The 12,179-nt window shown below is 35.6% G+C and overlaps 2 protein-coding genes across 2 annotated transcripts in view; both read left to right on the top strand.

The window, feature by feature from the left end:
• The window catches only part of LOC126754776 (sialin), a 441,635-nt gene that overhangs the window by 255,622 nt on the left and 173,834 nt on the right, over nt 1-12,179 (top strand). The gene's annotated exons all lie outside the window — the stretch shown is intronic.
• LOC126754793 (ion transport peptide-like) overlaps nt 1-12,179 on the top strand; it is a 103,263-nt gene that overhangs the window by 5,914 nt on the left and 85,170 nt on the right. The gene's annotated exons all lie outside the window — the stretch shown is intronic.

Below are 12,179 nucleotides of genomic sequence, written 5' to 3'. Positions count from 1 at the left end.
AGACGACCGACTTCTGATAGTCACAGAGGTCCTTACGACCTTCTTAGAATCGCTTATACCACTCATGCACATTACTGCGGGATAGGCACTGATCACCATAAAATTTTTTCATCATTTGAAATGTTTCAGTAAACGTTTTCCCAAGTTTAAAACAAAATTTAATATTTGCTCTTTGCATTTTACGACCGATGACCAAAAGCTGCTGTCACTTTTTGATCGATAACATCGATTGTAGTTATCCAATTGTCTTAAAATTTTTACGAAATGTCAACAAGAGATCAAACTTTTTATTTCATATACCCACCAATAGGTGGCGCCACCAGAAACAGTTATATTTAAAAATTTCTGTTTCTTTTGCGACAGATCTTGAATGTTCTGTAATTTTCATTGAGATAACTCAAATATTAGCCGATATATGTATGCAGCATAAAGTCAGCTGGAAGCTCGAAAATCTTTATATTAGGTATATTGGGGGTCAGAGAAGTATTGACGCGATTCAACCCATTTTTGATACACAGTATCGCTATTGTCAGGAAAGGATTTTTTATGAATTTCAATTGTATATCTCACACATTGACCCATATTTTCGGTCAAAGTCAACTATGGATACTGGGGTTCACTTATACGCTTCCTAGCGGCTTGAACGGTTTTTGCTGGATTTGTAAAATTTCTGGTTGTAAGGTGGCACACACTACAGAAATTATGCGTGCAAAGTTTTATCCTTTTATATTAATTGCTTCTTGATTTGTGTACTGAAAAGTGAAAGAATCAAGTGAAATAGAAAATTGTGTTATATGGGAAGTAGGCGCGGTTGTAATCCGATTTTTCCCATTTTCACACTTGGACATAGAAATATGAGAAAAATGTCACATACTAAATTTAGTCGAAATCGGTCAGTCAATTAGCAGGTGTTTTAGAGATTCAGGCTCCATGTCGTTATACTTGTATATGTGTAAGTGCTTCTTGAGCTTACAAATGGTCAGTGTAGAAGGCGACAAGTAGCCTGAATTTGTCCCTTGGGCGGTTGATTACATATTTAAGCTTTTTAAGGTTGTAACCACCCATTTGCAAATTGGCATGGCGCATGCCTTGGAGTTGTTGCCAACATTCCTTCCTGTCCACTCCTTCATCCTAGCGGCGCTTTATGGACCAATAGCGAGAAAAGTTTTGACAAAAATATTAGATTTATTACTTTCAACTTTGGAATTTAATTTGTTTTATCGGACCTGTTGTTTTTTTTCACAAATCGAGATAAAGCTAGTATCACTCTTAATTTATTTTTTAAATTTAAAAGTGAAAATGAGTACAGCGTGTCTACTTTGTAAGGAATTATTGCTGCTGAAGCAAATCATAACCTCAATTATGTAAAATTTTGCTATTTCGACTATATCCATGTCTTTGCAAGCAACATTTAGCCCTCAAATCAAGGTTTTAGAACTTCGATTTAATGTTTTTGATGGCATGTAATCTAAAGAAAAGTGCCATCAACATTTTATGAAATTGTCTTTTTTGACGCGCTTTGAAGTACTAGAGTTTTTAATAGCTAATAAGAATAGTTAAAATCTTAAACTTTTCTGATATGCTCTTTTATAGTCAAATCGTATATACCTGTGTACTAAATGTGAATGATTCATTCGTTAAATTCAGTTTTCAACGGTAATCTGAAGAAAATATATTCGACCCCACAGACTCTTGAACGAGTATAAAAATCGATTTATCGCCACTCTATTTAACACTCTAATAAGTTTTTAGCCTTAACCTGTAATTAGCATTAAATATTTACTTTTTACGCAAATTTAAGAATATCAAAAGATATGTATTTCACACCTTAAGTGTCACACAACTTTTACAGCAAAAATTGATTGATTTTACGCAGTTTCCTTGCGTTGTAGATCAATTACAATCATTTACTTACATACATACTTACATACATATATGCCATAAATTTATGTTTGTATGTGCATATTTGTGTAGCTGTCGAATTGGCCGTCGGCGTTAAATGCTAAATAAGCAGGTGTAAAATACAAATATTGAACATTCTATATATGTATGCACATATGTATGTACTTTGCATATATGTATGTACATATATGCGCCGTCACATGCATTTAATTGCATATATTTACTTGGATTTGTATGTTATTTGTATTTGCCCAGAATTGTGCTGCGAAAATTTCCGCTGTTTGCAGATGCTCTTAACACTAGTCGGCCGCAGCGAATGGCTAATCAGATCGTTGATCAGCTGCTAATCGAAATGCAGCTGGTTGTCACTTACCTACCATCTGATTTATATTTACATATATATTTGAAATTGGCGTAATTACTATTGATATTGCAAAAAGAAAATGAGGAATGATTAAGTAATATGTTTCATATTTCGCAATAAGTTTGAGTTGATTTGCTAAAGTACCGATTTTGAGCGTTAAGTACCCTTAAGCGAACAAAATCAGCACTTCATAAAAGTAATACATAATTTGATATTGAGTTTTACATTACTAATGATAATTTTACTATTCAGTACTAAGGTTGTTGATAATATGATTGAAGTGCATGAAATGCATGAAGTGCACTTTCATTTATGAGTACTTGAAAGTACTTAGTACTCATGCTTATAAAAATTTCATGCACACTACTTTTATGAACGTTTCTCACTTAAGAATATAATAGAAATTGTATTTAAAGCTGTCTGCGAAAGGTTAGAAATTAGTAAAACAATTAGGTATAATATTAATGTAAACTGAGAACAAATTTGTGCAAGATTGACAAAGGGAAGATAATGACATATCAACAAATGAAGGCCCTAGGGGAAGACACGCCACCGGCCCTTCTTTCAAGGGGCGGCGTTACGAAGAGGGTTAACTTTGTAATGAAGTTTAGAGCTACTCTCGGCAGTAAGGCGGAGTGGAACTATTCCACGCTCGACCTACTACTGAGGGGCAGCACTAACCAGTGGTACATTGACGGCTCGAAAACACCGGAAGGCGTTGGAGCAGACATTGCGGGACCGTATACCAAGCTATACATACCAATGGAACGTCTTCCGAGTATCTTTCAAGCCGAAGTCTTTGCTATAACTCAGAGTGCAGAAATCAATTTCTACCGCAATTATCTTAATCAGCGTATCGCTATACTTAGCGATAGTCAAGTGGCACTAGAGGCGATCTCAGCGTGTGATAAGGCTGAACCGCTTATCAGTTTGCAACCGTGTAGACCTAGTATGGGTGCCGGGGCATAAAGGGCTAGTCGACAATGAGCTGGCCGACGAACTAGCCGGCTCTGCGGCAGCGTCCAGGATAATGGGGCCAGAACTATGCATTGCTGAGGGGTACCATACTATAAAAGAGTTGCTCGGCACGAAGGAGAGAGTGGGGAGAGAACGGCATTGACAGCAGAAATGCGCCATGGCAAGGTACTTCTGGGAGGGTACAACCATGCAAGGTTTAAGGAAATGATCAACCTTCCCCGATACAAATTCCGCCTTCTTGCCGCGCTCTTTACAAGGCACCTCAAGAAGCACTTGCCCAACATGGGCATAGTCTCTTGCGCAACTGCCGGTTTTGCGACATGAAACAGGAAACTCCAAAACACCTGATTCCGTATTGATCAGCAATTTGTAGAAGCAGGCTAAAGGCCCTAGGTTACATTTACGTGGACTGGGATCACATTACCTCAGTCGCGCCTAGCAGGCTCCTGGAATTGTTCAGAGTGCTGGACCTCCGTATTGGAGGGGCACAATAGAACAATGCAAAGCTTCAATTTTCTATATATCTACCTATCTATAAGCCTCGGTTGGTATGGCCATCAGAACGTTCAGCGAATGACTTTTAGTGGCACATGACGCGTTCTTTGAAATAGATTTTGCAGTACAGAAAAAAGAAAGGGAGCCAAATCGGGCGGACGCTGTGGCTGAGCGAAGACTCAATGTTTCGTGTTTAGCAAAAAAATTAATCACAATCACGCGATAATGCGACGCTGCATTATCTTGGTGATAACTCCCGGCACTTTCTGCTCACCTCTGTGGCCCTTTGGAACGAATTCATGGTGAAACACACCACAGTAATCAAAGAAGAGCATCACTTACTGATTACTGATCAACTTTTACATCGATTTTGGCTAATCTTTGGTGCGCCATTTGTTTGATTGTATTAATAAACTCACGTCTTCTTACCAGCAATGATGCGTTTAATAAATGTAGGGTCCTCAGCTACGTTGACAAACAGTTTTTATGAACCTAAATCAAAATCTGTTAAGTGAATCCATTAGAGATGTTGAGATTTTCTGCTAGATATCTCTCAGATACCAACACTAGGACTTTTAAACAGTTAGAAGTCATCAGACAAAAAAGGTTCTTTAATCATTATATAAAACTCATCTCATCCTTAACCCGAATCCTGACGAGTCAACTGTGAAGAGTATTTGTGAGTGAGCAAATTTTCTTACTGCAAGCCGATCACTTAAAATTTTTTTTGCAAATATTTGCGGGTAAATAATATAAATTATAATCTGCATTGCTTTCTAACAGATTTACTTTTGCTAAATATCTGCAATACGGCCAACAACAACACAAATATAAGTATTTGTATATACAATTTCATATTAAATTCTATAATTATATGCAAATATGCGGAAGTTGCTGGCTGAGAAGGGACAATGGATTTGTATTTGTTGAAATCTAAATCGCAGCAGCCGCGCCCACCTTTTAATTAAACAAGTAATTCGTATTTATTAATAAATGTCCGCCGGTATGTAAGCTTGACTGTATTGGTATGAGTGTTTGTGAGAGTTATGCAGCTTTATTACTATCGACATTTTTCCAGTTTATTATGCTCAATCATTTGTTAAGGAATTTACTTTAAAAATTTACACAGTTAAACGGTAATTGATATTATAAAAAATGAATCGATATAAAAAGTAGACAAGCATGTTTGTATGTGTGACCAATGGAATTTGTTAACTCGCATTTGAACTGACGATTGGTGGGTCCTAATACAGACTAAATGGTAAGGCAATATTTATATTAAGGAAAAAGTATTCTTCTAAAGTTATTCATATATTTTTAATACTGTTATTTATTTTTATTTTGTTTTGGGTTTAAAATCACAAATTTTTAAGCTAATTGTAACTTCTCTTAAAGTACCTCTTTAAAGTACATGTAAATAATTACAATGTATATTTTTGAGTTGCAATTCTCTTTTGAAAGTTTAGTGCAAACGGTTTTAAAAATTTAAAGTTTAAAGAGTAGAGTTCTTTTAAAATAGATTACTAATTGCATTTTTAAGTTCACCCTTACTCATCTCTTGATACACTCCTAAATGTAGGCAACATTTTACAAAAAACAAGAGATGCTGATAATTGAATGACTTAAAGGGTTACTTGGGTTTCCTCGTGTAAAATACAGCGTTCTTTCAACAATTTTTTTTAGAATTACAAACATACACTATTAAAAAAGTAATTCTGAAATTTTTCGAAAAAAAATATTTTAAACTCGGCCATTGCGACGCCATTTCCGGTGACCCCTCGGAAAAAGATGCGCCCGCGTTGGCAGGATAACTCCTTACAGAATCATCTAAAGTGAAAAAATTCGTGAAGATTGGTTGAGGAGTTCTCGAGAACCGACTTCTTAAACACAGTTTCGAGAAAAACGCATTTAAAGACGGCACACTTAGCCTAGCTGGCTCCAGCGCAGAAGTTCTTAAGGCTGTATCTCCGAAACTATTACTCGGATCAACTTGAAATTTTCTTTAATAAGATAATAAAAAAATTGATTTTGTGAAACCCGTAAGCCCTTGTTCGGTGGCTTGAATCATTTACTCCAAGTTTGAAGAGATCACAGGACAACTAGTTGCGATTATTATTGACATAGAGGGTATCTTCCCATATTGAGATGTTTGTGTTATCATTTTCTACGGAATTTACTTTGAAAATATTAATTTTAAAATTTAAAAAAACAACCTTGAAAACTACAGAAAGTAAGGCAATACGTAGACAATGAGTGCCGATCCGTCTATTTTGAGTCTTCACCAATATTTGGCGTTTTGTGAATATTGTGATAATTGTAGATGCCTCCAGCCCAAACTCGAGTTTGAATAGCTTATCCAATAATTTACTATTTCCAACAACCTTTTTTTCGTCCATGCTTGAAACATGGTTAGAAGCCTTCCGTTCATGGCTTTTTCATGATTCTCGAATTCTAATACTTTTCATGAGTATAATTGACAACCGCATATGTTGAATATTATTTAATAAATCTATAAACTGTTTATTCAGTTGCATATAGGAACACTACACTGTCGACTAAATGTATGCCGACTATTCCTATGACATTTGAAGCAGCAGCATTCTTTATTTATGAATCAGACAAATATGAATGGTAGTTTGCAAATACTTATATATGTACGTAAATAGGCATATACATGTAACATTTATTCCATTTAGTTAGCTGTCCATATTATTCTTACAACATCACCCAGCAGTGAAATGCAACGGCAACTGAACAATGAACCGGAATATATGAGAATCGAATGTCTGTCAATACTTTGAGCTTCGACTATATTCGAAAAAGTTTCAGTTTCCAAATAGTTTATTAAATTAATCTATGAAAAAAAATCTTTAAGAGGCACACCTTGAGTATCAGCCTAAAAAACGGCGATTTTTTGGAATATAATAAAAAGCAATTATTTCAATTTCTAATATTCCAAATTTATATTTATACGAGTACATATTTTAAGAACAGACAGTCAAGTTTTTGAAACAATTAAATATTTTTCGAGTTACTCGATCTATGTTTATCGCCCAGTTAGCAGTGATTTGGCCTTCTCTCTAAAAAAAAATTCTTGAATAGAAGTTATTGTCCACACAATGACTAACGGTGGAAAAAATCCCAAATGCACAAAATGATGACATTTAAAAAAAATTAGAAAATATTAGATCAAAAAATAAAACTAATTTTTTATTTTAATTTCACAATTTTTTTGCTCTTAATAATAATAAAAATAATAACATAGTCGAAAAAGTATTTTCGTATTTTGTCAATAGATATCGTTGCAGTCATATATCTACAGTGCTCCCAATCACATTGTGTCACACTATATAGTGTTGGAAAGGTGAGATTTTAAGCTTCATTTATCCAAAAAAAAAAATTAAATCCATTATCAAATCCTCCAGTGCTCCCAATCATATAGTTGGAAGGTGAGATCTTAAGCTTTTTTTTAACCAAAAAAAAAATTAAATTCGGGGAAGTTGAAAAAAAGTTACAGCTGTTGAAAAATGAGTAAAATAGTGAAAAAGTTCGCTATATTTTGAAATTTTTGTATCAAAAAGGGAAGAATGCCAAGCAAGCCACCAATGGAATTTGTGAAGTTTACGGAGACGATGCTGTATCTGTTCGTGTAGCAGAACAATGGTACGCTCGCTTCCGTTCTGGAAATTACGAAATTTCGATTTACACCGATGGCATAATTTCTCTAGCGGAAAAATGGCAAAACGTGGTCAACCAAAATGGTACACATTTGTTTGTTTATTTATTAGTATAAATATAAAAAATAAGCTGAAGGTTGATTAGTAATACGAAAAGACTTTTTCGACTACCCAATATATGTTTTTAATTTTTATATGTTTATATTTTTTATGTATATGCAAAAGATCTTAAGGGTGTAGTTTTCCTCTGCCTTCACACGATCTTTATATTCTAATTTTTATTTTTACTAAGAATTTTCACTGCTTGGTTTAGCAAGCAAATGAATTTTTACATACATATGTACATATGTATGTGAATAGAAGTAGTTCGTTTCCACTTTTACAAAATTATACATATTTACATACATATCTACATATATGCACTTTATGTGTGTGTGACTAACAGACATTCGTGGGTGCACCAATTTGATAATTTTCACATTGTCAGCGCAAGCGAACATACATTTACACACGTGCGTTTATGTGAGTGTGAGTTGCTGCCAGACTTATTATATGTTCATATAACGAGTAAATGTTATTTCGCTTTCACTTTCGTTTCGTGTAATAAAACATTGTAATTTGGGTATTTCGTTTATTATTAACTGTGCGATTGTTGAATGTTGAAGAACTGTGATAATACGTACATTACTACATTATAGTGAGGTTAGGGTGGATATGAATTGAAATTAAAAAAAAATTTGATGATACGTTGTTTTGCATTTTAAGTGACGATATAAGTATATTTCTTTATTAAAAGTTGTTCGTGAAATATAAATCTGTGAAATAAAATAAAATATATATAATATTATTAAATTTTTATAAAAGCTGAATAAATTTTTTTTTACAATATATTTCTCACACATGGTTGCCAAGTGTGCTTTGGTAAGAATTTTAAGGGTATTATTCGTTTTAGGAGTAAAGGTCTGAGGATCTGAACGTAAAGTGTAGGCCATACTAAGGAGATTGGTCATCTCACATAATTATATACCCTCAACGTAAACTAGTTCCTCAGCTTTTGAGGTACATATCGATCTGAAATGCATTTGCGCACTCAAGAAGCTGATCATTTATCCGTACAGCCGACATCGGATCGCTATATTATATATATCTGCCATAAAAACTGATCGACCAAGACCTTGTATGATACAATTTTTTATTTTACGTGATATTTTTACGGATTTTGGTAAGAATATTGCCTCAAGCAACATTACAATCTCCAAATAAATTTTCCAGATCAGCCTACGATGCCATATTGTTCAGGCTACTTTACCAAATATGTAGCTGCCATATAAACTGATCGATTAAAATTTAGACCTTGTATAGAAAATGGTTTTATTCGACAAGAAATCTTCGCGAAATTGTTTTTATTCTTTTTCTTAACTGGCAGAGATATCGCTTGGCGATTATAGTCGAGTAAACAACAGCGCGCCAATCGTTTCTTCTTTTCGCTATTTGGCGCCAATTCGAGATATCAAGTGCAGCAAGATCCTTCTCCATCTGATCTCCCCAACGGAGTGAATGCCTTCTTCTTCCTCTGCTTCCAACGGCGGGTGCTAAACCGAAAACTTTCAAAGCTGGAGTGTTCTCTTCCATCCAGACAACATGACCTAGCCAGCGCAGCCGCTGTCTCTTGGTTCGCTGAATTATGTCAATGTCGTCGTATATCTTATACATCTCATGGTTCCATCAACTGCAGTACTCGCCGTTGCCAGTGCGTAAAGGACCATAAATCTCCCACAAAACTTTTCTCTCGAATACTCCTAAGGCCGACTCAACAGATGATGTCATTGTCCATACCTACGCACCATATAGCAGAACGGGAATGATGAGGGACTTCCAGAGTTTGGTCTTTGTTCGTCGAGAGAGGAATTTACTTTTCAATTGGCTACCCAGTCCAATGAAGCAACTGTTGGTAAGAGTGATTCTGCGTTGGATTTCAAGGCTGCTATTGTTGTTGGTGTTGATGCTGGTTCCCATATAAAGGAAATTAGGCATGGATTATTGTCTATGGAACCGCTACAATCACATACAACCAAGATAAAGGTCTTTGTATACCCTTTCATATTACAAGAAATGCCCCTGTGAAGAATATAATAGCTATTGGTGGCATATTTAAATATTACGAAAAGTCAAAAACTCCTCCAAAATGAAAATGTAGCCTTTTCAATAACTTAATGGCAGCACTCTATACACTTACATGTGTATATACATATGCCAGCGCCACAACACTCCCCCTTACAAATGTACATGTGTACTAGATACTACATATTGGTACACACATACATACTTACATATAGTAAATGCGCCCGCTGGCTTGTTCGTTGATTTTGTTCAGCTTTGACTCAATCGTCATGTGCCGCCATATAATCGCATTCGTATAATAATGACAACAAAGAAATCATTATGTCGCGCTGCGCTTGCATGTCTGAATTATGCCGCTGTTCGCAGCGCACCGTCCCTCAGCGGGAGCTCTTTCCCCCTTTTATATTCTACAGTGGTGACATTAGCGCTTCATCGCTTAAATTTTGTTCGCGTTTTCTTTGCTTCCTTTTTTGCATTCACATTCACATAATCACAACTTATTGTTGTTGCTGCTGATGTGTTGCTCATTGTTATCATATGTTGCCAGCGCAAATCTTTGCTATTACGAGTATTATTGTTACTCTTTTTAATATTGTTGCTCCCTTTTCAATAGCCATCTCGCTATAGTTACAGTATGTCAACAACAAATTTTAAATCCATTATATATTGTTACAATACGCGTACTCTCGAAATTTGTAACAGAAAACTGTTTTTAATAAGTATATTCAGGAGAGACTCACGTTGAAACATACTTAGGTGAGTGTGTGTGTGTATGTATGCGTAGGTGCTCATACGCACACACGCGCAGACATTTCGTGATGGTCTGCTGCCAGAAAATGTCGACGCTACTGTCTGCTCCCCGCTTGCTGCCACTTCTACATGCAAAATACAGCGTTGGGGGTTTGTAGGAGTAAATACAGTGAGTCAAAGGTGATAGACGCATGTATTTCGAACACATTTTAATGATGTGCTATTTAGAGGTATCAAAAGTGAGGTTACGGATTTGAGTCGATTGATCCATAAGAGTTTTTGAGAGTCTTTGTTGATTGTACAGTGCTAAGAAAACTATTTTCGAGTACATTTTGTTTCATTTTTCTCACGATGCTCACCGAATGCTTTGCCACTCAAGTATTTGCGTTCTCATAAAACAGACGCCTTAAGTGGAATATCTAGTGGGGTAGGCAAAATGAGTGATTTTTAGGAATTAAAGTACTTAATTGAGTATTTCAAAATTTGTAGGTTAGAATTACAAATAAAAGTTTGAAGTTGAAGAAAAAAATTAAATTATTTTCAAGTTGCTAGCGATCTTCGACGTGATGAAAATTCTCTGCTAGTAGATATTTTCCAAATTTATGACAAAGTGGTGTAGTTTAAGGGGTTACATGGGTTTCCTCGGGTAAAATACAACTTTTTTCCTCCTTCGTCCAAGTCTTTAAGAATTGTATCTCAAAAACCTGTGTAAAATTTCATGAAGATCGGTTGAGTAGAACCTCAAAAAATCTTGCCAACCGACTTCAAAAGCAAAGTTTCGAGAAAAACGCTTTTAAAGACGACGCACCTAGCCTAGGTAGACTCGAGCGCAAAAATTCTCAAGGCTGTATCTCCGAAACTATTACTCGGATCAACTTGAAAATTTAGTACAATATTCTAGAAGTGGAATTTAATAAGACAATAAAAACAATCGATGTTTTGAAACCCTTAAACCCATGTAACCCCTTAAAAAGGGGAAGTGGAAGCAAATTTGAAAAATTAGCGTTGAAATAAACTCAAGGAGCTGATTGAACTGAGTGCCTACGCTTTAGAAGGCTATAACTCAACAACCATTTGAGATACATAAGTATCTATTTTCGACTTCGCTCTGAAATATTTTGCCTTACAGTAACCACAGTGCCTCCGTTGGCTCAGTTACTCATTCACTTGCTGCTCGCTCGCATTTGCAGTGGACTCGTCGTCGTATGTGACATGAGGCCAGTGTTTTTGCATTTTCAACGGATTTGTTTTTGTTTTGCTGTTAATTCTTCGGATTTGGTCGTTTTTCATTGCGTTTTTTTTTATAATTTTATTCGTTGCCTCATATTCCGGCATTGCCCATTGCCCGTTGCCCGTTGCCCGTTTGCATATTTCGTTGTCTCCGCCGTCGCCTGTCGCCTATCGCCTGTCTGCTGTCTGAGTGTCGTCTTCTCTGTCTGCAGCGACTTAGCCTGCAGCCAGTCAACCAGCTAGCTAGTTAGTCACTTGGTCTAACTCTCAGTGTTCTTTAGTCTGTGGCGTCTATGCGCTCATAACGCGTCGTCTGTTTTTCAACTAAATCGAGCAAAATATAAAATTCTACAAATTCTAAATAATATTTTTTTTTTTAAATATTCACAAAGCAAAGTTTGCATATTTGAAAAAAAAAAATATTTTTAATGCCTGAAATTCTCACACAAAGTTTCGAATATACATATGTGCGACCAATTAAATCAATAAAAGCTGGTGCCTAGTGAAGTTTGAAATAAAATAAAATCATATGTAATAAGCATAAAAGTGGAAAATTAAATTAAATACTTTTCGAGTTTGAGAGCTCTTTCGCAATGCGTCGTGTGTCGCTTGCGTGCAACAACGTTGAAAGTGACGCGCCCTGAGTGTGTGCAACGGAAGTG

The sequence above is a fragment of the Bactrocera neohumeralis genome, chromosome 4 (assembly GCF_024586455.1).
Source record: "Bactrocera neohumeralis isolate Rockhampton chromosome 4, APGP_CSIRO_Bneo_wtdbg2-racon-allhic-juicebox.fasta_v2, whole genome shotgun sequence".
Classification (NCBI taxonomy): domain Eukaryota; kingdom Metazoa; phylum Arthropoda; class Insecta; order Diptera; family Tephritidae; genus Bactrocera; species Bactrocera neohumeralis.
Note: the sequence above shows the minus strand (reverse complement) of the source record. Positions and strands in the feature narration are given on the sequence as shown.